The sequence below is a fragment of the Impatiens glandulifera genome, chromosome 3 (assembly GCF_907164915.1).
Source record: "Impatiens glandulifera chromosome 3, dImpGla2.1, whole genome shotgun sequence".
In the NCBI taxonomy this organism is placed as follows: domain Eukaryota; kingdom Viridiplantae; phylum Streptophyta; class Magnoliopsida; order Ericales; family Balsaminaceae; genus Impatiens; species Impatiens glandulifera.
In genome coordinates, this window is record NC_061864.1 from 57,993,108 (window position 1) to 57,998,698 (window position 5,591).

At 33.0% G+C, this 5,591-nt stretch overlaps 2 non-coding genes across 2 annotated transcripts; both read right to left on the reverse strand.

Annotated features, from left to right (window-relative positions):
* Positions 1-371: 371 nt before the first annotated feature.
* LOC124933247 lies at positions 372-532 on the reverse strand. The gene has a single exon (XR_007098944.1). It is a non-coding gene; the product is annotated as a U1 spliceosomal RNA (small nuclear RNA).
* A 3,877-nt stretch (positions 533-4,409) lies between these two features.
* On the reverse strand, positions 4,410-4,570 carry LOC124933241. The gene has a single exon (XR_007098938.1). It is a non-coding gene; the product is annotated as a U1 spliceosomal RNA (small nuclear RNA).
* Positions 4,571-5,591: the final 1,021 nt, after the last annotated feature.

Consider the following 5,591-nt stretch of genomic DNA (forward strand, 5'->3'; position numbering starts at 1 on the left):
TTCATTTGTTCATATACTGCAACAATAGCATGATATTCCTTCAAAGGATATTTATATTCTAAAAAATAATCATTCTTACTGCTACAAAATTGTCAAACCTCATAAAGACATAAAATGCAATGAACAGTCATGAGCATGATGTTGAAGGATGGTTAAAAGCAAAACAAATTGATAAGATACGAAACGCAATTAAAACCTTGAACTGTACATATACACAAACCCTAACTGATATGAACTCCATCAGAGAAGTATGGATTTAAGCAAACGAATAACTTATGAATAGAAGCAAATTTAACCTGATGAGAGAAGCAGACTTCCAAGGAAATAATTAATAAAGCCTAAGAATGAACAAGAAATTCAAACTAAGATTGAAAGGGGCCGCGCGGACGCAGGCCCCCACTGACACAAATTATGACACAGGCTCAAACCATAAGGTTGACCTTAGAAATACGCATCAACAAAGTGCAATGATGACCGCAGATCTAGACTATGGGTCTTATTGATCACCCATCAATCCTGTCCAGGTAAGTAATTGATACGGACCATGTTTGCTTAATTTTATAGTTGCTTTTCAATCAGACTTGTACCTTTAATTTTCGATGTGGGACAAAACTAACACAATACAATAAGTTGAAATTTATTTGAGAAGGGTTAACTATTCTAATTAGTACACAATTTTTCAATTTTAATATAACTGTTGTATAAATAAAAATTAATAATAATTTTAATGCATTATAATTTCATTTACTTTTATATAAAGTTTATAACTTATGTTAATAAATTTGGAATAAGAAAAGTTTTAAAAATTTTGTTTGTACTAAACTTATAAACGATGAAGGAATTCAAAAGGAGATTAAGAATGTTCATTACTCAATGGAATTGAGTTGTTTTATGCTTCATTGCCAGTTTGTTATTTTGGAATAGGTTATTGACATTTTGAATATGTTGTTTGTCTAGCATTATGTTTATAAAGTCTTTGTTAATTTGTTACAAAGTCCTTGACACGACGTTGTAGTAGTTGTCATAAACTCCGCCTCACATGAAGATAAAGTAACAATTCATTGTTTCTGAGATTGCCAGGTGATCAAATTCTCGTTAAGATAAAACACTATCCATCCGATGTTTTTTCTATAGTTTGTGTCACTAGTTAGGTCGTTGTTAGTAAAACGAATGAGTTCTTCAACTTCTCGTCCTTTTCTTAACTAAATCTCATAGCCCATCGTTCCCTTCACATAACGAATAATGTGTTTTACTGCTTGTTGGTGTAGAGTGGTAGGTTGCTTCATGTATCGACTCGCTATGCCAACTGCATAACAGATATCAGGCCGAGTGTGCGTCAAGTACATAAGACACTCAATGATACACTTATACTCTTTCAGATCCACTAAACTTTCTTCCACATTCTTTCCGAGCTACAATTTTATTTCCATCGGATATTTTCTCGAGTTACAATCCTCCATTGCAAACTGTTTCAACACCTTTTTCGCATAAGTTGTCTGCTTCACCTTGATATTATATTTTTTTCGGTCCACCTCGATACCAAGATAGTACGAAAGTAGCATGAGATCACTCATCTTGAACTCCTTCATCAACTATTTTTTGAACTCCTCAACACGCTTGATGCTTGATCATGTCACGATCAAGTCGTCGATGTATACGCCAACAATGAGTACTTATTCTTCATGGTTTCTCGTGTACACAACCTTCTCTTGAGAATATTTTACGAAACAAAGACTCATCATTCTCTTGTTGAGGCAAGTGTTCCCCGCCCTTGGTGGTTGACGTAGTCCGTAGAGAGTCTTGTGTAACTTGTACACATTATGCTCTTTATTCTTGATGATGAAGCCTTCAGGTTGAGAGACATATACTTCTTCTTCAATGTCACCATTGAGAGATGCTGATTTGACATCCAAGTGGTAAATATCACATCAACGGTGAGCTACGATGGCAATAATTAGTCTGATTGTGTCAAGTTTCGTCATCGGTGCAAAGGTCTCCTTGAAATCAACACCTTGCTTATGCACATAGCCTTTCGCTACCAATATTGCTTGTGCTTAGGATGTTGCCTTCGCTGTCTTTTTTCAACTTGAAAATACAATTTAACTTCATGGTCTTGTGACCGGGTGGTAAGTCGGTGAACTCTCATGTCTTGTTCTTCCCGATGGACTCAAGCTCTTTTTTCATGGTCTCATACCATGACTTTTTTACTATCGCCTCATGATATGTTGTTGGCTCGTAGGTGGTGAGCAACAACAATTCATCACAATCTATCTCTACTGGTGGTGCCTTCGCATGACATCTCGTAGGATTCCAAACTCCACGAAATTTTGTACGAGCTTATTGTTGTTGCAGCACCACTCCCACTTTTTTTCCTACTCGAACACAGCATATCTACTCACACAGGTTTTCCCACATGCTGGATCAAGAAACATGTGTGTCTTGCTTCCGTCTTCGAACTTCACATTTTCGGTAATTTTCTTGTCAAGCTCATTGAGTTTCTCTCAATGGCCTGTCATATGGTTGTTTTCTCCATTATCAAGGTACCACATATCAGTGTGATTACACTTATCGCTATTTGCAAGGAGTTCTCCATGAATTTCTCTTAATTGAGCAACGCCAACTTTGGTTCCTCCTTGAACGATTTTTGCACGAATTTTTCAAAGTTTATCTCCTCGTCTTTGGGAAAAACATTTGTCACCTAAGGAGTATATACAAATGTCAAAACTTGTATTGTTGTAAGCAAAGATGGGTTTGGTTTCGACAATAAGAACTTAGAGGATTGGGGAAAATCGGTTAAGGTGGTGGAAGGAATTGCAATGATGGATGACTTGATGATGGATGAATTCAGAGTTAGAAGGTTTTCTTGAAATACTTATTGAACAAAATCACATTAGCTACTTGAATGATGAGAGGTTATACAGTACTATTGTATAGTAATGGTTTTTAGTTCAACTTGAAACTATCCGTATTGCAATATCAAATGAAACCAAGTTCATTGAAACCTAGTCATCATCAATTGTGATCATTCAACAATAAACCTAGTTTGGAAGCTTTATGAATTTTATTCATGTAACTTCTGGGGTGTGTTTGTTTTTCCTCATTAAAGAAAAATGAGATTCCAAGGCTTTAATATTGTTGATGATACATCTAACCTTCTATTTTATTCATAACACTATTTTATTCATGAATGTTATTTAAATAAAAATAAAAGTGATTAAAAAATAGATTATTATTGATAACTTTAACAAATATGAGAGTTACTATTGAAATGAGTATAAATAAACGAAATACATTTGTGTCCGATAACGAAATAAGTAAATTTGTAGGATAAAAGTATATACCATGTTGGAAATCCTATCTGAAAAACATAATATATAAACTCAAATATTTGACTCATTATATGTATATACTTTAACGTGACTCCCTCTTAAATTTCAACCCCAAACTCTTCACATTTGTGCACATATTCTCAAGGGTGAGAACATATTAAGAGTGATCTAATAGGAAGTAGTGTGTTCCACTTTATTCTTATTATTCAAAGTTGCACTTAAATCCATATAGTAAAAAAATGGAGTCACAATTTAAGCTAAAACTAATTTTCCAATACCGAATTTTTGAATTAAAAATTGGTTGATAGTTGAATACTTAATGTGATTTATGTTGTGGCTTTAAATAAGTTATATTTTTCATGTTGGTTCAATACAAATCGTGGCTTAAGATATTCAATTTTTCGCGCGATACCCATATTCATAGTCGTCCAACCAAAGTGATTTGTTGTTGGTTGTAATTTGGGTTAGCTTGTTTATAATTGCATGTGTAAGTTTTTAGAAATAAGAAATTATTTCACTAATTCATCATTTTGTGAATGTCCAAATTTATTAGGAAAAGAACTTTACAAAAGTTGTTCAACACAAGTTATTACCAACCCAGTTGATTATCTGATTAAAAGTAATGTATTATGCAGATTCAACCGAAACAATAGAACCAGTGTTCATTAGAAGGGTCGAGAGATACTGAAATTGCAATGGGTGAATATCAACCTCAATTCACTTGGGCGAGGAAATGATCTAAACCGTTTGGCCAAGTAAAACTTCACACATCTAAGAATCAATGTGATGAATAAGCCGAATCACGCATGTTTATGAAAAACAATTCTCTCTATGGCCTGCATTACGTTGAATCAAACTAACCCTAAATTTTGTTGTCAATCAATGTTCAGATATATGATTACATAATGTCGCTATGGGCAGAGCACACTTGAGTCGTGGAGGACTGTTTCGATTTAAATGAGATAACTCAATCAACCCAAACAGTACAACTCTATGAATATGCAACAATGCAGGCAACATAGAGATATTCATACTAAGATAATAGATATTCAATAGATCGATAGATTTGAACTATAATTGAAAGGGGCCGCGCGAACGCAGGCCCCCACTGGCACAAATTATGACACAGGCTCAACCCATAAGGCTGACCTTAGAAATACACATCATCAAAGTGCAATGATGACTGTAGATCTAGACCATGGGCCTTCTTGATCACCCATTGATCCTGTCCAGGTAAGTAGTTGTAATGAACCATGCGTGCTTCATTTTATAGTTTATTTTCAAGTTCACTTATAATTTTCTATTTCGATGTGGGATAAAAATCAACATAATACAATCACTAACACAGACTCAGGTCTTGTATCTGAGTTAGCATTTATTTGAACAGGCTTAGCTATTCCACTTAGTACAATCTAAATATACCTTTTAATGAATTTCTCACAAACTTCTTGATATAAAAATTAAGCTCCATAATCAGATCTCTTCATTGTTCCCACATTTATTTAGTTGTAAGGCAATAAAATTTACACAGTCATAAATAATTATCATACATTTAAAAAACTCCATACCAAATTTTAATTTCAAAAGGGTTTGAGAAACTATTTTTTGAAAATTAAATTAAACACCTTATAACTTAATAATAATATCGAATGATAATTATTATCCATTAAGATATGAATCCAACCTCATAAAAAAAATACAAATTATTTTTATATCTTTTTAAACCAAACTCCATCTAAACAGAGATCAAACTTTATATTAAATATTAATCATTAACAAACAAAAATTTACATTGAACATATTAAAACACAAAGTTCTCATATTCTTTGTTTCTTGACTTCTCCTTGTTTTCTCTCATTCTCTTGTGCTTCATCGATCAACACTTCACTTCTCCGTTCATTGACATTCTACAAATCTCTATTAGGATTGCACAGACGTTGAACCTTTTGAAGGATAACATTGCAACAGTCTTCGATAACTCTGTCCCATATCAAACGCATATGTATTATTCCGGATTAAATAACCTGACAAAAGATTAAAAAGAAGAACATGTTATAAGATTTTTGAAAAGAAAATTAATTTACATTAATCAAATTATAACTATTGTACCTTAACCATGACATCTATGCACAGTCAAGAAGATACATTGCCTGCAATTTCAAAATTAATTAAAGATTGAGAAAACTTGGTAAAGATGTTATATTTATATTGATAAAACATAAAAATTAAAGAATAATAAATACCACTAAATAAACACAATTT